General features: G+C 44.1%; 1 protein-coding gene across 2 annotated transcripts in view; it reads right to left on the bottom strand.

Annotated features, from left to right (window-relative positions):
* CUEDC2 (CUE domain containing 2) overlaps nucleotides 1-20629 on the bottom strand; it is a 43981-nt gene extending 23352 nt beyond the window's left edge. The window contains exon 1 of one of the 2 annotated variants that reach the window (XR_005750856.1): nucleotides 20531-20629. The gene's annotated coding sequence lies outside the window, so the exon portion shown is untranslated. The remainder of the gene's footprint in view (nucleotides 1-20530) is intronic. The other variant, XM_040362358.1, reaches the window with a different exon arrangement.
* Nucleotides 20630-20877: the final 248 nt, after the last annotated feature.

Below are 20877 nucleotides of genomic sequence, written 5' to 3'. Positions count from 1 at the left end.
GAGACCACTATATTCATTTATTTTCCTTCCCTTCACCTGTTAGCAAGCTTGTATGCCTCCTTTAATCAGCCTACAATTGGGCAAAATGAAATCAATTGAGGCCTTGTTGCTGACATTATGCCTTATTTGTTGAATGTTATGATGTTGTAGACACAGCCTTTGGTCATACTGTAATTGTATTCTGTTTTTGGAAAAATAAAAATCTATTGAAAGTGAAATGAACAAGGACAAGCCAAATTGTGTAATTCCGGTTATTCTAAGAAAGTTGCTCACAATGGGGTAGATTCAGGTACGAATTACGCAGGCGTATCCATAGATACGCCGCATAATTCAAACGCTACGCGGGCGTATCTATTTTCTGTATTCAGAAAGCTAGATACGCCGACTGTAGCCTAAGACACGACTGGCATAAGTCTCTTATGCCGTCGTATCTTAGGGTGCAATCTGACGCTGGGCGCTAGGTGGCGTTCCCGTAGTGGTCAGCGTAGAGTATGCAAATTGCATACTCATGCCGATTCACAAACGTACGCGCGCCCGGCGTTCGAGTTTTACGTCGTTTGCGTACGTCGCTTCCGTCGTAAGGCTGCTCCTGCTATTAGGAGGCGCAGCCAATGGTAAGTATGGACGTCGTTCCCGTGTCGCGATTTTCGAAATTTGCGTCCTTTGCGGAAGTGGATCGTGAATGGCGCTGGACGCCATTTATGTTCACGTCGAGGCAAATGACGTCCTTGCGACGTCATTTACCGCAATGCACGCCGGGAAATTTTGCCGACGGCGCATGCGCAGTACGTTCGGCGCGGGAACGCGCCTAATTTAAATGATCTTAAAAATATTCCGATTGCACACCTTCCGGAGAAATGGCCAATAAGTAAAAGGGTGCTGAAACGATCACCGGCTGGGAACCGGAAAGCAAATCATATATACATAATCGCCAGCACACCAGGGATCATTTAAAAAAGCGTCCAAAAATGTAATGCATATCTATTGATCCAAAAGAGCAACGTTTCGAGGCCACGCAGGACCTCTTCGTCAGGCAAAAGATGACGAAGAGGTCTTTTTGCCTTACGAAAAGGTCCTGCGTGGCCTCGAAACGTTGCTCTTTGGGATCAATAGATATGCATTACATTTTTGGACGTTTTTTTAAATGATCCCTGGTGTGCTGGCGAATATGTATATATAATTTAAATGATCCACGCCACCTACGGGATCATTTAAATTACGCGCGCTTACGCCGGCCCCTTTTACGAAACACCGCCGAAAATTACGGAGCAAATGGTTCGTGAATGAAGCGCAGCTCCAGTAATTTACGGAGGCGTAGCGTAAGAACGGTACACTGTGCCGCCGTAACAGTGCACGCCCCTACCTGAATCTGGGCCACTGTGTATAGGAGGCCAAAGCATGTAATGCATCGTTGTGATCCAGCCAGTGGGCATAATAGTGTCACAGGCTAGGCTCTGCTCAATGGATTTCGCCACACAGAGGACTTTGTCAGGGAAAGGAAGAAAGTAAACGGATTATGGGAGATACAGGCATGGTATTCTGCATCTCTGTACCTCAAGCCCAGAACTAACCACAGAAGCACGGATCTGTTCCCATGCTTGCCATGGTCAGTTTATATTGGGGGCCAGCAACCAGTAGATTGTGAACCCGTGACTGATAGATCTCGGTCTGGTCTTGTTGACCCGCCATTCCAGAGCATCAAAACAGAGTGAAACGTTGATTGACTACTTGTAAACTTAGAGCTGTTGAAGGGAGCAAGAGCCACAATACCTGTGACTCACTCTATCTTCCACCTAACTATGGGCATATACTGAAAGGTGGGGAGAGCAAGTCAAATAGAGGGATCCAACCAATTTATGAGATCCCTCTGGTAACCTGGGTTCCTTACCTCCCTCCCCCCAAGAGGGGTTACCCACCGGGGACCCGACTTTGACTTGCCCGCAGTTGTAGTCGCGATCCCTTCCTCCTGTTCCATGAGGAGGTTGGCCTGGTCCTGGGCTGCTGGTCGCTGGTACAGCACGCCATCAGCTTCCCGCCGCCTTGCTCTCTGCTCCTCTACCCCCACACCGCTCTTTAGGCGTTTTCAGCAGCACTTCTGAGTCGTACTGTTCTGCAGACGCCACCGTGACCTCTGCTGCTCAAAGCCAGGCTTGAAGTGCAAGCCGTTCCTCTCCAGCACGGGATGGCTTTCCAAGAAGGTTTAGGAGCATCAAGAGAGCAGCTGGTGGCGGTATCTTGCACTGCAGCGGTGGCATCATACTCCCCTCCAGCCGAAGTGCTGGTACAGCCTTTAAGGTGGCCTGTGAGGACAAGCCTGCAGGTTAGTTCAGCCCTCCCCAGCTTTCCTAAACCTGCCTCAACAGGGAATCATCTGACCCTGCCTGGTCATCTGGTCACAAACAAATGTTTTGTCGCAGGGCGAAACCTAATCAATACTTGGGAACAAGGTGAAGGGTGGGGACTTATAACAAGTTGTCAATTAATTGCGCTTCCTGTAGGGAGGAACCCTCATCTCTCAGGTGTGCCATCCTGAAAGGTGATGGAGAAATGGATATTTACATCAATCCAAGCCAATGTAAGTTCAGACAAGTATATTGCAGGAATTATGCTTCAAATTCCACCATTATAGAAATTACCCATTTATTCTGCCAGGCACTTGTGAATCTTCTTCTCAGGTGGGAATAATCTTCAGGATCTTAATCTGCAGTGTTGACACCACAGTGTGTATATTCCCAGCCCATGAACAACTAAGCTGTCTGCTCATAGCTTGGCAGATCGGATGCCTTGCCAGCCTGTGATGGAAGTCTCTTTACCGCTTCTGCCATTATCTTTGATAAGATTCTGGGTGCTGAGGAGATGCCGAAAGGGAGAGCTGTATATTGCAGGTGCAGAGTGGTTGCCGGCCCTTGTACTGCGAACCTCAGAAATTTTTGATGATCCTCCTTTATGGGGACATGTAGGTAGGCATTCTGTAAGTCTATGGTTGCCATAAATGTTTTCTGTGGTAGGATGTTTGATCGAGTAAGTGGACTCCATTGTGATGTTTTTTGTATTTTATTCCTCTGTTGAGTGGTTTGAGGTTCAAGATGAGCCTCAGCTTGCCTGACGTTTTCTTTTCTTTACAAAGATATGGGAATAGAACCCCCTTTGTTCCTCTTCTTGAGGTACCTGGCAGATCACTTTCTGATCTAATAGATTTTGCAGGGATTCTAAAGGCTTTTGCTCGATCTTCGTCCTTTGGTAGCGTGGTTACTAGGTACTTGGTTGGGGGGGGGGGGGTGATTGGCAAATTCTGTTGCGTAGCCATCTGTTATGGTGCGTATGATGAATTTGTTTTTTGTTGCTTCCATCCGTTGGTGGGAAAAAGCTGCAAGTCTGCGTCCTGCCTGATGACAGTCATTGTTTTTTGTTCTTTGGGTTAGGAGGCTTGAGGATGAATTCACCCTTGCCTTTTTTGTTTTGTTGTCCCCAGCTCTTTTTTGCTCCCGGCTTGTTAAACTTCTTGAATTGCCAAAAGGGCGTCTTCCCTGGTTTCTTTTTGGTTTGGGGAAAACCCTTGTTATTTGCTGCGGTCCTGTCCAGCACCGTTTCTAGTTCAGGTCCGAACAGTAGGTCTCCAGTGAATGAAATGCTGCACAGCCTGTTTTTTGAAGAGGTGAAACATCCCCAAAGTTTCAGCCACAGGGCTCTTTGGGCTCAGTTGAGTAGCGCTGTGGCCCTTAAAGATATGACAGTTTCAGCTAAGGCATCTGCTAGAAAAGCTGCCGCTCTCATCAGTGTGGGGATGGTTTTTATTAATTCTTCTCTAGGTGCTTCACTTTCCAGGGAACTCGATGTTCCCAGGCAGCCCACGATTGTGGTCGGCAAAGGCAGAACAGGGGGGTGCCTTTGTAAACAAGGCATTCCCCTATACTGCCTAGTGACATGTCACTGATGGCTGTTCCCCGTGATGTGATCGGAAACGGTCATCATTGACGTGTCATGTGTAGCCACGCCCCCAACAGTAAGAATCACTTCCTAGTACTGACTTAACCCCTTCAGTGCTACCTAGTGGTTAACCCCTTCACTGCCAGTTTCATTTTTACAGTAATCAGTGCATTTTTATAGCACTAGTCGCTGTAAAAATGACAATGGTCCCAAAAATGTGTCAAAAGTGTCTGCCATAAAGTCTCAGTCACAAAACAAAAACAAAAAAAATCGCAGATCACCGCTATTAGTAGTAAAAAAAAATGTATTAATAAAAATGCCATAAAACGACCCCCTATTTTGTAGATGCTATAACTTTTGCGCAAACCAATCAATAAAAAAAAAAAAAAAAATTGATTTTCTTTACCAAAAATTTGTAGAATACGTATCGGCCTAAACTGAGGGAAACATTTTTTATTTATATATTTTTGGGGTAAAAAAAAAAAAAAAAAAGGACATCAATTTGGTTTGGGAGCCACGTCGCATGACCGCGCAATTGTCAGTTAAAGCGACGCAGTGCCAAATCGCAAAAAGTGGCCTGGTCTTGGGCCAGCTCCACCAAGGGTGTGCCTGTTGCTAGGCAGATCGTCCTAATCTGCCACTTCCTGATCCACGGTCCGTCTTCATTCTTCTGTTCCTCGGCTGCCTCCTGTGGAATGGTGGAGCGGTGTCTTCTGGGACATTGTGTGTGTCCCAGGAGACATCATCCATTCACGGCGCGCTGCACGGCTTGCGCAGTAGGGAATCGGGCGGTGAAGCCGCAAGGCTTCACTTCCTGATTCCCTGACCGAGGATGGCGGCGGGGCAGCCGAGACGTGAGCGTTTGCTCGGCTTCGGCTACTGTCATCGTGGGCACCCTGGACAGGTAAGTCTCCTTAGTAAAAGTCAGCAGCTACAGAGTTAGTAGCTGCTGACTTTTTTTTTTTTTCACCGGACCTCCGCTTTAAGGTACCTGCGTTGAAGGCCAAGTCAGAGTTATTTGTGAAGCATGGTTTTGGTGTCTATCTCTGCAAACATATATCTGCGCTTGACTGCAGCTGGTATGAAGAGATTTCTCTCTGGGTCTTCCCACTCTTTTTTTTTTACAATATCTTTAAGAGTTTGGTGTACTTTAGGATTCCTTTTGTACATCTTGTCATGTAGCGTGAGCTCTGTGGCTTTTTGCTCTTTAATACCTAGCGTGTCTGCTATAGCTTTGAGAAGGTTATCTGTGTCTTCTGATAGAAATAAGTTGCCCTTTAAGGCCGGATCTTCCTCCTCAGAGTCTGAGCAAAGTCCATCCTCCGATTTGGATTGCTCGGATTCATCCGAATCCTCCTCCTGTTCCTGGCGTTCTGCCTGTTCCATGAAGGGACGCATGTCCTGCTGGTAGATGGAGTACAGGTCTGACTAGTATTCACTGGCGCTTCTAACTTCTCAATAGCTGGGCGTAGCGGTGCCATGGTGTTCTCTATCTCTTAAAAAAGCTGAGCAGTTCTTGGAGATAACCTTGTGATTCTTTAGCCACCATTTTGTCTATGCATTTTTGGCATAGAGGCTTTTTCCATTCAGGTGAAAACCGGTGACTGCATGAAGCACGTTTTGTTGCTTTTCATTTTCCTTTTGTCTGGGGTCCATGCCTGAAATCAAGCACAAAAGGGGCCCCTGTGAGGAAGGGTGGTTAAAGACTGCCTGAGAGTGGGCAGTTTTTACAGTGAGGTTAAGACAGATGTGACTCTGGAGTATTCCGGCTTAAAGGATCTGCAGGGCAGGGTGGAGAAGTATCAGACATGGTCAGCCACCAGGATCCTCTGCTTAAAGGAGTCTTTTTAACCGCTTTCTGCTTGAGCTCCAGCCCCACCCCTGCGCAGGTTGGTGGACATACCTGCACATGCTGCGGTTGCTGGTGTCCTCCTTCCTGAGCTTTCATAAGGGAGGGGGACCGGAAGTCTTGGTACTCCCCGCAGAGTGTCTACCAGAAGGGGAACCGGCTCTGCTGGGCGATGGAGTGCCGTGGGTGGGTTGGGTGCCATCCGCTGCCTCGCGGGGCAACCCTTTGGCGGTGTGCAAGCCTGGGCCGCAATCGGGTGGCGGTGGATCAGGCAGGTGGATGGACAGGCATCCCCAAGAATACACTTACCTGAGCGACGCCATCTGTGGGATCCAGCCACACCGGGTTGAAGCAGCAGCAGGCCCCTCCAGCATTGCGGTATGGGGGAAAACCCAGTGCTTTTGTTTCAGACTGGGGGGGGAAGATTGCAGACCACTGTAGGGGTGAAATCTCAGGCAGAGCAAGTTTTTATGCTCAAAATTGCTGCTCCTGCTCACCCTCCCAAGGCCCGCTGGGCTGAATGGAACGCTGGCAGGGGGCCTCCTGCTACTAGCACAGAGACAAGGTAAAATAAACGTTTCTTGCAGCTCCTGTGGGTCCGGAGGAAACAACTGAGGCATGTAGGTGAGACTGTGAAATTTATAATGGTGGACTAATGCTTTTCTTGTTTCAGGGAGGAGGAGCCTATTTCTCGGATGCTGCCCTGGAAGACGATTCGAGAAAATAAGTTGTTTCCCAGGTTGCAATGGAACTACAGAGCTCCTGTAATACACAAAGTTGACGGAGACCACCAAGCATCTATTCTGTTTCTGCTCTATCCCACATAACTGAATTCTGAAACAATCACACAACCTCGATTAAAAGCCATTTGGAGGCAGTTTTATTGAATTATATTGGTGATTATTAGCTAAAAATCCGATTATATTTTTTCTTTAGCATGCAATTACTTTGTTACTTTAACCCAGTAGACAAAGAACATACTGTGAATTCAGAGTGTCATGGGCCTAAGGGGGTGTTTCCACAGCACATTCTATTCATGGTTCACTGTGATGTATCATGCACCTATTTGGTAGTTCACTGAATGCTGGTTTAAGTGAAAAAAATAAAAATAAACATTTTTTGCAGCAGTGCAATTACTATATTCATCTAATTATTTCTTTAGTTTGTCATAAAAAAAAGTGAAGACGATTTATGGTTTTAATGTCACATTTAATTTTTTTGACACCTCTTAAGGACCTTAAAACCATGTCGGAAATAAGGAAAATTTCCGGCAGTTGTAAGCAGGTCAGGTTTAACACCAGTCAGATCTGTGAAACAGTAGAAAGATCAAAGTTCCACTTGACAGAATCATTGAATTCCCACTCTGCTCAGTCACGGTCTTGTGGAACTCTACAATTCTGTCTAGCGCCGCTATTAATCTGACTGGTGTTCAATTCAATAATTAAAGAAACGCTAAAAGCAAAACATACAACTTGGTAATAAAGAAGTCTTAATAGTAAGTCACTTAAAGCCCAACTTCAGGCTCACAATCCACTCCTCTGCAAGCCCCTACTGTGTTTTATTTATACTTAGTAGAGGTGCGCATCTTCACTGGTCTCACGACTCGTTCGAAATATTATCCAGTCAACGATTCGATTCTGTGATGCATCACAATTACTGCCCATGGTTTTCATAAAAAAACATCAGTGCAGCTTTATATGTGGCCATCAGTGCAGCCCCACCAGTGCCACCTCAAGTGTGCCCTTCAGTGCAGCCTTACCAGTGCCCATCACCAGCCGTCCCATTAAAGTGAATGGGACTGTCAGTGAGTCAACAGCGGATCAGAGATGACAGTTGCTCTTTAAAATTATGATTTTAAATCGAGCCGATTTAAAACAAGCCTTTTTACTAGTGATTTAAATCAAATCCAACCTGCCATCAATGCAGCCTCATCAGTGTCGCCTACCAATGCCCATCAATACCGCTTTGTGTCACCTATCAGTGCCCATCAATGCAGCTAATTAGTAAAGCCTACCAGTGCCTATCACGGCAGCCTCATCAGTGCCCGAATTACACAGAGCTGGAATCTCCCGCTGTTACACGGAGCTTGGATTTGAATTGCCTGGCGGCCGTGGTCAACACCTCCTAGACCGGCTCCTATGATACACGTGACACTGATGCAATTTCCTGGCATTGGATCAGTGTGCCGTCCATCATAGGAGTCAGGACTTTGTTACAGCGGCCAGCGTTTACAGATCCAAGGTCAGTATGTGATCGCACATACACGCTTAGGCAGAGAGAGAACTGAGGGAAGGACTTTGACAGGGGCCGATGACGTAATTGATGCAATCGCGTTTCAGCCAATCTCTGCATCGATGCAGAATCGTTTAAGACTGAATCGCGATACATCGATTGCATGATTATTTTCAACACCCCTAATACTTAACTTAATCTAGATATCTTGAAGCAGGTTGTGGGTGGTCCTCAATGATTCAGGGTGTGGTGCTGAAGTGATGACGCGAGTACAGGGTACCACTGTAACGCTTCCTCGAGTAGCAGGTCCAAGACACTCTACACTCAATGGCTGTCCTCAATCTTTGGGTTGAATAATGCTGGATATCAGACATATAGTGGGAGAAAGAATTGTCTATGGGAAACAGCATCAGGTAAGAGACGAGTATTACAGTCAGATGTTTTTTTGTTTAAAATCCCTGCTGGGGGTCTATTTTACTTGGCCTTATTTCCAGAGTAGGATAGAAATAATTGAGATTCACTGTGGAAATTAATGAATTGTGCCAAAGCAGATGCACACAAAATCAGAGGTACAATAGCGGGTTAGCTGAAAGTACTGGAAGCTGTAGAACTTCTTCACTGCAGAAAGTATGAGGCAACACTCTTTAATACTGTATGTTTTCACGTGTATTGCATTTTATTTTTAGGCATCTATTCAAATATTCAGAAAAGCAGAGAATAACCCACCGCAATTACGCAAGACTTTTTTCCAATGCATTGCAACACAGCATGTTGGTGGGAGAGGTCTCCACAAAAACAAAATACTTCAGTGATATGAAAAATAATTCCCCTAGCAGTTAGGACTTTTAGGGCTCTGAGGAATGCACAAACACGAAAACATGGTATGAATATAGAGTATTGTTATCAAAAGTAATTGAAAGGTATAAAATGTTACATGTACAATTGCATATAAAAAAATGAGTGGTCGGAAGCCACATGGCAAAAATTAAACCACTCAATGGTGGTACTGGAGATTGATACAGAAAAATCCTCAACGTATATAGTGTCCAAGAGGGGAATATCTGAATGCCAGTAGTTCACCAGATAGCAGTGCTAGAAAGGATCCACACTGCATTAGTTGGTCTGGGATACTTGCTGATTGAGGGATCTTTAAAAGGCACCAAAGGTTACTTTGTGAGCTGTGGATTTTCCCGTCTCCTAGGAGGTAACCTCCTCTAGGATAAGGTGATCCCTGTGCTCCACACGTTGGTCGCCCTCAAGCCAAGAGGATTTCTGCACACTTTTTTTTTACCTTGACTGAATTCATTATAATATTGTTTTTTCCATTGGTTGGTCATGCGCTTCACATCTATACCCAGGCACTAATGTATTTGTTAAGATTGTTAAAACCTACCCTGAAGGAGGAGCTAAAAGGACTCTGAAACGTGTTTGGTTTTCTGTGTCAATCTCCAGTACCACCATTGAGTGGTTTCATTTTTGCCCTGTGGCTTCGGACCACTCATTCTTTATATGTAAATTGTGTACATTGTAACATTTTATACCTTTCAATTACTTTTGATAACAAAAAATATGCTATATTCATACCATGTTTGAGCATTCCGCAGCTGCAGGAATGCAAAGAGCGCCCGACAATGGCTGTGAAAGCGAGAAGCGATAACTTTACCCATAGGCTCCCATATTGCAGCCATTGTCACCACTCCCTCCTCTCCCCTGCAGCTGTCGATAACCGACACAAGGGAGCTGGATCACGTGACTGGGTTGAATAGGCAATTTCTGTTAGGCCTTAGGTGTACGTTTAATAAACCGTGATAAGCCGAGATCATAATGATCACCGCTTATCTCAGAGCATTGCCGGTTTAATATACTGAGATGAGGACCAGAGAACATATTCTCTATTTCTCATCACAGCACATGGCCGTTTTGTCACAAACGGACAGTTTAAAGTGGGAGTTCACCCGAAAAGTTTTTTTTAACATTAGATTCATGCTGATTTTGTCTAGGGGAATCGGCTAGTTTTTTTTAAAAACGAAGCAGTACTTACCGTTTTAGAGAGCGATCTTCTCCGCCGCTTCCGGGTATGGTCTTCGGAACTGGGCGTTCCTATTTGATTGACAGTTTTCCGAAAGGCTTCCGACGGTCGCATCTATCGCGTCACGAGTAGCCGAAAGAAGCCGAACGTCGGTGCGGCTCTATACAGCGCCTGCGCACCGACGTTCGGCTACTTTCGGAAAATCGTGACGCGATAGGTGCGACCGTTGGAAGCCTGTCGGAAGACTGTCAGTCAAATAGGAACGCCCAGTCCCGCAGCCCATACCCGGAAAGGCGGAGAAGATCGCTCTCTAAAACGGTAAGTACTGCTTCGTTTTTAAAAAAATTAGCCGATTCCCCTAGACAAAATGAGCATGAATCTAATGTTAAAAATTTACATTTCCGGGTGAACCTCCACTTTAATAAACTGAGATCTGAAGATCTCACAGCCCTTCTACTGAAATATCTCCCTTCCAGATTCACCAGCTCCGAGGTGGAGAATCTGGGAGAGAGGCTGGTGTGATAAGAGGAAGAAGGCTTATTTCTTCCTAATATCAGCACCAGTGGGTTAAAAATGAATATTAACAACATAATATATATACACACACGTGTGTGTGTGCGCGCGCGCGTGTATATATATATATATATATATATATATATATATATACACATACACACACACACACACACACAGGGCTCAAAATTTCAAGTCCTGAGCTACTAGCCAGGCCTTAAGAGTCACTCGCCACCAGTTTCCCCGCCCCTAATTCCACCACTAAACACGCCCTCGTAAATGATCTTGTGAAATGATACGGTTAATTTTTTTTTGCAGTATTACGTTTTAAAAATAAATATTAACAACAACTTTAACAATATTAACATAAAGCATTAGACTACAGAGTTCCCCTTTATATCACAGTCCACAAAGTTGTCTGTTACATCAGAGTCTACAGCATTCCCCTCCCAACATTATGGTCTGGACTCTGCAGCGTTTCCCTTTACAGAGTTTCCACTTACATCAGAGTCTGCTCTCTGCAGTATTGCCCTTCACATAAGAGTTCCCCTTTATGTCAGGGTCTGCAGAGTTCCCCCTTATGCCCAAATTCTTTCCAGTCTACCGGGCATCAGAGGGGCAGGAGACTGTCCAGAGCGTGACTGAAGATTCACTTTAAAAGAGATTGTACAGTGTATGGCCATCTTACAGAAGATTGTACAATCTGATTGTACAGTGTATGGCAATCTTACAGGAGATTGTACAAATACATTGTACAGTGTGATTGTAAAATCTCCTGTAAGATGGCCATACATTGTACAATCTAAATGTATAATCTCCTGTAAGATGGCCATCCACTGTATAATCTGACTGTACAGTGGATGGCCATCTTACAGGAGATTGTACAATCTGATTGTACAGTTTATGGGCATCTGCAATCAGATTGGACAGTGTAAGACCATCTGCTCTCTCTCCTTCTGTCAGCATGCAGCCTGGCATTGCTCTGCAGATGTGGAACTACGAGTCCCAGCACTCTGCAGGCAGGTAGGGGATAGAAGTACAGCTCCTGTACACTCAGATTGGACTTTAGTAGTGATCTACAATCCCCACCATACCTTGGCACTGCTACGCACTCATGGCCATCTGGGACTTGCATTCCTTCTTCTCCCCGGCTGGTTTTACCCTTTGGTGGGGATAGCTGTATCACCTCCATCCGGCCTCTGCTCCCCGCCTCTTTACTTGGCACACCGTCCAGGGCTCCGAGGAGGCAGCCAGACCTCATGCGATACCTCCTCCGCACTCAGGCTGCCGTGTCCCGGGACCGTCCCAGCTACCCCTGCGGTAGGCTGTGATTCATAAAAGGCGCCGCCGCCGTGATGTCACTGACTATACGCCGATCTGTCTGCCCCTTGTCTGGGCTGGCCTCAGAACTGAGCTTGCACAGTTCTAAAGCCTGCCGTGGCCATATTTTGTATGGGCAGCAGCCATCTGTAAAAACGGACAGGTGGAGAGGGGCGGTCTAAGGCGGAGAGGGGCGGTCTTGGGTGTCTGGTAAAGTAGTGCTGGATAATTGTAATAGACTGTGAGAGGCGGAGAGGGGCGGTCCCGGGCACAATCCTACTGGCCTATGGGAGGTGGAGAGAGGCGGTCCTGGGCGGCGCTGGTGTCCAATCTGCTGCTGCTGCTAGCCTGTGCTAGCCTGTGAAGGGACGGCGCGGCAGCTGTATAGTTGACTACTGGCCGCACTGTGTGTGTCTGAGCGGCGTGGGATACTCGCACTGCACGTAAATCCCCTCGCCAAACGCGAGGAGGCGAGCACAAATTTTGAGCCCTGTGTATATATATATATATATATACATATACATATATATATATATATATATATATATATATATACACATATATATATATATACATACATACATACATATACATATACATATATATATATATATACATACATATACACACATATATATATATATATACATACATATACACACATATACACACACGAATATATATAAATATATAAAAATACTGTATATGTAAATATATGTATATATAGTTATCACATGTCTGAAAACATGCAATTACATGTTCTTTTAAACTTTAGTTTCACTTTTTGAACTTGGCTGGCAGCCCACCCACTTTTGCACAGATCTTGGCCGTTTTCAGAGGAAACACTCAAAGTTCTCAGTTTATTAAACCGGCTACAGAGGAGATCATTTTCCTCTGAGAACTGAACTGAGAAAAAAACTTCTCAGTTTATTAAACAGACACCTTAGCTGGAATTCTACTTTAACGTCAGCCCCGGAAGGATTTGCCCCCTTCCTGACCAGGCCATTTTTTGCGATGCAGCAATTGGGTCACTTTAACGTCCTTTTTCCCCACAAGTAGAGCTTTCTTTTGGTGGTATTTGATCACCTCTACGGTTTTTATTTTTTGCCCTATAAACAAAAAAAGGAGTGACAATTTTGAAAAATAAATAAATAATAATAATAATAATATTTTGTACTTTTTGATATAATAAATATCTTCCCCCCTCCCAAAATGTTTTTCATTTAGTATGTAGAGGGTGTAATCCATGCCAAATTATTGTTTCCAACCATTTTTTTGTATTTTAAAAACTGCATATTGCCTATACCGCAAAATTGAAACCCATAAAGCAGATTTTGCAATCAGACGTATTTCCACAATTGCTGCTGTTCCTGCTTCAGCCAGGTGCTGTAACAGTAGCTGAGAAAGTCCCACTTTGCCTCTGCCTACAACTGCACTATGAAAACCAGCATGTCGTATGAACTATATGCATGAATTTCAAACAAAACCTGGTATTCTTAACTTCATGGATATATACGTTTTTTCCCCTCAGTTTAAAGCCGATATGTACATATTTTTGGTAATAAAAAAATAAAAATCACCAAATGAGTATATTGATTGGTTTGCGCAAAAGTTATAGCGTCGACAAAATAGGGGATAGATTTAACATTTTTGTTATTTGTTTTTTTTTACTAGTAATGGTGGCAAGCTGCAATTTTTATCAGGACTGCGACATTGCGGCAGACAGATTGGACACTTTTTTTGGGACCATTGACATTTATACAGCAATCAGAGGTAAAAATAGCCACTGATTACTGTATAAATGTCACTGGCATGGGAGGGGTTAACACTAGGGGCTAATCAAGGGGTTAACTGTGTTACCTAGGTGTGTTCCAACTGTTGGGGGGGATGGGACTGACTAGGGGAGGAGACTGATTGGTTTTCCTATATACTAGGAACACACGATCTGTCTACTCCCCTGACAGGACGTGGATCTATGTGTTTACAAATCCATGTTCCGAACGATCGCGGGTGCCCTGCGAACATCACGCTTGCCGGGCACCCGCATCGGCTCTAGTGACATGCGGCAGGCACCGCCTGCTCGATCGTCTTAAAGGCGATTTGCGCAACCATGCCAACCTGCCCAGTATAACTGCAGCGGTTAGTCGGCTAGCGGTTAAAGTGAAGGTAAAGTCTATTTTTTTCCCTATAAAAATAACAAACATGTTATATCTACCTGCTCTGTTGCAGTGGATTTTTCACAGAGCAGCCGGATCCTCCTTTTGTGCTCCTGGCCCCTCCCTCCTGTTTAGTGCCCCCACAGCAAGCAGCTTGCTATGAGGGGCACCAAAAGCCCAGTCACAGCTCCGTGTGTCCATTCAGACACAGGAGCCCCGACTTTGCCCTCTCTCCCCCGATTAGTTAGCTGACTGATTGACGGCAGCGGCAGCCAATGGCGCTGCTGTGTCTCAGCAAATCAGGAGGGAGCATCTCGGATGGCTGAGACAGTCGTGGACAGAGAGGGACCTCAGGTAAGTGTTAGGGGGCTGCTGCACACAGAAGGCTTGTTATCTTATAGAATGCATAAAGATAAAAAAAACAACTCCAGCCTTTACAACTCTTTTAACCCCTTCCAACCTGTGCTATAGCTAAAATATGGCCACAGCGCAGCTCTCCAGTTCTGGGAGGGCAGTCTTACTAGAACCGTGCCTCCTGTGTATTCCTTGGGATGTCCTCTGTGTCTTTTGGACACAGCTGATCACAAATCGCGGGAAAAGGGCCAATCACAGCGTCCCTTTTACCGTGTGATCAGCTGTGTCAAATCACAGCTGGTCACATGTGAACAGACTTGCTGGTTATCTGCAATCCTTTCCTCACATGCTGTCTCTGTGTGCCAATAACAGGCAAATCCGACAGGACACAGTAAGTACATTCTTTACGCCAGGGCTCGACAAATCCCGGTCGCCAGGTCGCCATGGCGACTAGAAATAGGGTCCTGGCGACTTGAAAAAAAAGAAAAAGGGTGGGTTAGGTGAAGGGATCTTCAACCTAACTAACATTGAATTCTCCCAGGAGGAACTACTGGTATTAGACAAGGGCATTAAGTTTGCGCCAAGCAGGGCCTTTAACAGTTTTGAAACTTTTATAGATTTGCAAAAATTTATAAGAAAATTAAACCTAAAAAAATTCTTCGAGGGGAAAGGGGAGAATGCCCATAAGGCAAGTACCCCTGAATACGCACATAGTCAACTAAAAAACAAATCCACTTTTAATCCCAAAATCAGTTCCAACCACCATATAGAAGTATTTAAAAAGATGGTGGAAAAGGAAATAAAAAATATCAAACCAAAGAAAAACATCAAACAAGATAGAATATGGCAAGGGATAAGAAAACTAGAAAAACGTAAAAACATAGTGGTGAGGCCGGCAGATAAGGGGGGGGGGGCTGGTCATCCTGACCAAACAAGATTATGCGAGTGAACTAAACAGGTTAGTTGATGACATCACCACTTATCAACTATTAAAAAAGAACCCCAATAAAGAACTAAAAAATAAACTGAGAGATTTTCTAAACAAAGGGATCGCGGATCACATTTTGAACAAAAAAGAGGGAAGATACATACTACCTAAGGCCCCCAGAATACCAGTGATCTATCAGGTACCAAAAGTACATAAAAATAAATCGAAACCTCCCGGCCGCCCAATAATAAGCGGCATAAACTCCGTTCATTCAAGACTGGGAGAGTACTTAGATGTATTCCTACAGCCATTGGCAGCGAAAGGTGAATCATTTATTAAAGATAGCAAAGACGTCATAAACGCACTGAAACAGGTACCTGTAGATAACTCCACACTATTAATAACCATAGATGTGGAGTCTCTATATACGAATATAAAACAAGCAGATGCACTGGCAGCAGTGGCATGGGCTCTAAAAAAACACTCGGAACTCAAATTAAAACAAAGAAGGTTTATACTTGAAGGTCTGCGGATGGCCATGAAGAACAATTTCTTCTGGCACAACCATAAGTACTATAGCCAAATAAAGGGGGTTGGCATGGGGAATAAGTACGCCCCAAGTGTCGCCAACATTTTCCTGAATAAGTGGGAAAACGAGGAAATATTCGGAAAATGCTGGCCACACATACAAATATACAAAAGATTCATCGACGATATCCTAATCGTTTGGAAAGGGAATCGCGAGCAATTAAGTAATTTCATAGAGCATATCAACGCCAACCACTATGAAATTAAATTCACGGTAAACGTACAACCTGATGTGACCCAGTTCTTAGACCTGGAAATATTCAAGGTCGAAGGTGAACTGCACACGAAAACACACTTTAAAGAAACCGACCGTAACGGTTATATACCATTCGGAAGCTGCCACCATCCGCAGTGGAAGCGGGCTATACCCAAAGGCCAGTTCATCAGAATAAAACGAAATTGTAACTCTATGGCCGACTATCAGACACAGACAAACATCTTAATTGATAGGTTTGCTAATAAAGGTTATGATAGAGGAAGGTTGGAGCAAACTAGATTGGAGGTTGGATCTCTGAACCGGGATGATATGCTAAAAAAGAGAGTAATTGCACCCCCTAAAGAGAATGATGTCACCTTCATAACGGGTTTCAATGCAGACTACAGAGTGTTTGAAGACATCATTAGAAAACACTGGCCCATTATTTTGGGAGACCCACAACTCAGTACAATTTTACCAGCTAGACCAAAATTTGTGTACAGAAGAGCAAAGAGAATACGAGATTCCTTGGTTAAAAATGTACCGGACCCACCCAAAAAGATGATATCCTTCCTTGACCAGAAGGGTTTTTATAGGTGCGGAAGATGCAAACCTTGTCGCACCACAAAAGGATCAAGAAAGGTTGACCAGTTTCAATCTCACGCCAATAATGAACAATTTAAAGTGGGTAAACTGATCACGTGCAGCAGCACACACGTAACGTACGTAATAGAGTGCGAGTGTGGGCTGCAATACGTGGGCAGAACCACAAGGAAACTCTCGGTGCGAATGGGAGAACACATTAGAAATATCAAAAAAGGGTATATACATCATAGTGTGTCATTACACTTCAGAAATAAACATAACAGAGACCCCAGTAAAATGAAGTTTTATGCCATAGATAAAATTGAACAGAATTGGAGGAACATAAATTTAAGAAGGGAAGTATCGAGGAACGAAACTGAGTGGATTTTTAGATTGGACACATTAAAGCCCAAGGGAATGAATGTGGAATTAGATATAAATTGTTTTTTGGAAGATTTTTGATGTTTTAAGTATTCCGCATTTCATTCCCCCTAAGCATTCCATTAATAAGTTGATAACATCAATATTTCTAGTATGTATGCAATTAGAGCAGTTCCCCTTTAAGAAACAGCATCTAAGAAACAGCACTAGATCACTTGATGATGGATCACCTACCATCAAGTATCAGAAACCAACGAGTATGCGTATTAATTATATAGGGTTAAAATATCAGTAATGATATACACTGAGAAGGGTTTATATAGAAAAGTTAAAATATAGCAGCAGAAAAATGAAAACTGTATTTGTTTCCTGCTTTTTATGGCCTCATGGTGTTTGATTAATTTTTAGTAAATAAAACTTTTAGTAAACATAGTTTTTGACCACTTACAGTAATATAGGTGATAAAATGTTGTTTTTTGTAAAGTGTCCCTGGCAGCGTCAACCAGAGACGGTGACTGCTACACAGGGACTATTGCCAGTAGCTAAAATAACCAATATTACATCTTGTGTGGGGAATTAGCCATTACCTAAAATAGGCATAGACTAACACAGGATGCCAGTAACCAAAATGGCGGAACGGACACTTCCGGTAACGGAGGCAAGGTGGCCGCACAAGCACTTCCGGTTGCGGCGATAATACAGGGAATAACACACAGGGCGACAAGCGCTCGCACACGGGGGTGGGGGGAGGTGCACAAACGAACGGAGGTAGCAGCGCACACAGCGCCCCACACATACAGCCACCCTGGCTGCTGGGCATATTTATATTTTTATTGCTGACACCCAGTAACAACAGCCAGGACTGGCAAATAGCCAGGTATCCAGTAACCAAAATGGTGGAACAGGAACTTCCGGCACCATCAGCTAAGATGGCGGCCGGAAGACTTCCTGTTTCCTGTGAATGGCTAGGACTGGCAAAAAGCCAGGTATCCAGGAACCAAAATGGTGGAACAGGAACTTCCTGCACCACCAGCTAAGATGGTGGCCGGAAGACTTCCTGTTTCCTGTGACTACCTTGCAGCATTTCAGGGAATCCACAGGGGTATAAACACAGCCTAAACAGTAGTGTCCACAGCTCTCCTGACGACGCAACTAGCGAAACGCGTAGAGGCTGTTTGGACACACACATTGAGGGTGCAGCACACCAGCGCGCACGGACCCCTTGTAGCAATACATGCGGAGCACAGCGGGGCAAGCACACCTCTTAGGACGCCACTTAAATGCTGGTCAGCGGCTTTTAACGGTTGACACTGCCAAAGACACTCAGTGCCGGTCAGAGGCACTTTATATTGTAAGTGTTATATTTTTTTACCTTTTTTAAATAAATACATATTTTAATATACTACACCATGATGAGCCCCTTGTTTTTGAGGAATTGATGACACCTTGTAAAAGGGAAAAGGAGGCAACACCCACTGACCGACAAAGAAAAGACACCACTTTGGAGCCTAATAATATCTGGGGTCTGGTGAGTGTTGATTTTAACCATTGGTGATGGTGGCACATCTTTGTCGGGTGGAAGAGATAGCGGCACTTTCCTGTATACAGCATTACCAACATTGAACCTTGTGTTTGCTGGAACCTATTGTATAAGAGCAAGATTGCCTGTCATTTGGACTATTTTTAAGTGCAGCCAGCACATTGCACATTTGTATGGTTGTTTGATAATTATTTCACTTTTATTGATATTTATTTTATTTTGTTCCAATATTGGTTATTGGACAACTCACGGTGCAGTTGGCGTACCGCATATTGGGTTTTTACACACACACATATATATATATATATATAATATATTTTTTGTAATATCTTTCGTATTGTTTTCACTATTTGGTTGGTCAGTAGCAGCAACAGCCATTTTTCTCATAGAAGCACTGTGGCATATGGATTGTATGCTGACACACTGATCTAGATATATGATTTAAGTTTGAAATCACTGTGTCACATTTGTATGTCTCATATATTTCTTATATTTTTTATTGTTTGTATTCAGGTTATTCACACTTAAGATTGGGTACATTGTGGCCCTGACATTTCACTTATGTCCATATTCCCAGAGATTAAATACCTCTGGATAATTAGATCAGCGCAGTAACATTTTTCTTCTTAGAGCACTCCTGGCGACTTGGCTTGCAGGGGGGGGCAAAAAAATGTATTTAAAAAAATGTTTTTTTTATTTATTTTTTTGTGAGCTGGCGCCATCTGGTGGTGAGCCGTTGGTATTACAAGTTACCACCAGATGTGTAAGCTGGCACCATCTGGTGGTGGCCATTGATATTACAAGTTAAGCATTACAACAGCAATTTAAACAGCAATTCTAAAGTAATTTTTCACAATTTTCACTGCCATCTTCTTCCCTCTAATTAGAACCCCCAAACATTATATATATTTGTTATCCTAACACCCTAGAGAATAAAATGGCGATCATTGCAATACTTTGCTACTATTTGATACTATTTGCGCAGCGGTCTTACAAGCGCACTTTTTTGGGAAAAAATTACACTTTTTTCAATTAAAAAAATAAGACAACAGTAAAGTTATCCCCATTTTTTTTAATATTATGAAAGATAATGTTACGCCGAGTAAATTCATACCCAACATGTCACGCTTCAAAATTACGTCCGCTCGTGGAATGGCGACAAACCTTTACCCTTTAAAATCTCCATAGGCGTTGTTTAAAAAATTCTACAGGTTGCATGTTTTGAGTTACAGAGGAGGTCTAGGGCTAGAATTATTGCTCTCGCTCTACCAATCGCGGCGATACCTCACATGTGTGGTTTGAACACCGTTTACATATGCGGGCGCTGCTCACGTATGTGTTCGCTTCTGCGCGCAAGCTCGTCGGGACGGGGCGCGTTTTCTGGCTCCTAACTTTTTTAGCTGGCTCCTGGATTCCAAGCAAATTTGTCAACCCCAGCTTTACGCTGATCATCAGTGCAGCCCCATCGATGCAGCTTATCAGCGCACATTAGAGAAGATGAAAAAAAATATATTATTTGCAAAACTTTATAATAGAAACTAAGAAAAAAAAACAGTGGTGATTAGATATGTGCAGGGAATCTGGTGACTAGAACAGCAGGAAGGGTTCTGTTTTGTGCCAGATGGAGGTCTCCCCCCGATAATCACTGAGTGGAAGCCATGTTTGGGGCTCTACAGACACACTGCCAGCTCTAGTCTGGGGGAACCACAAAGCCTGCAGCCATGTTGGCATAAAGTACCCTCCTCCCTGTAGATACATTGCGAGGGCATCATTAAATAATAGAATGCTCAGCGTATTTATAACAACCATGCTCAGATAATAACCACGGCACCGTGCAGTAATGGCCGCAGTGAGAACACTGCACCAGGGGGGGGGGGGGGGGGGCGCCATGACACAAACACCCAACACAGACCTGACACCGTTCAAACCTACCGCCCGTATCCTGTACAATACACAACACAGCCAGACCTGCAGCGCTCTTCCGTTTACAGACGTCACTTCCTCCCTACCTGAACACACGGAGACTCATGAGCCTTTGGCCGCCATGTTGCTTGTGGGCAGCCTAATGTTACCAATCAGTAAAGCAGAAAAACACGAACCATTTTTTATATGTAATTATTTTCTGAATACACATAGGGCGCACTAATGATTTACCTACGTACGGCACTTTTTTTATGAACATAAATAAGCTTAAGTTACAGGTAAGCTTGTAGCCAATCAGAGGAGAGAGGCGGGACGTATGTAAGTTTGTGTACAGTCTACAGTACTTTGGCTCCCAA

The sequence above is a fragment of the Rana temporaria genome, chromosome 8 (genome assembly GCF_905171775.1).
Source record: "Rana temporaria chromosome 8, aRanTem1.1, whole genome shotgun sequence".
Classification (NCBI taxonomy): domain Eukaryota; kingdom Metazoa; phylum Chordata; class Amphibia; order Anura; family Ranidae; genus Rana; species Rana temporaria.
Note: the sequence above shows the minus strand (reverse complement) of the source record. Positions and strands in the feature narration are given on the sequence as shown.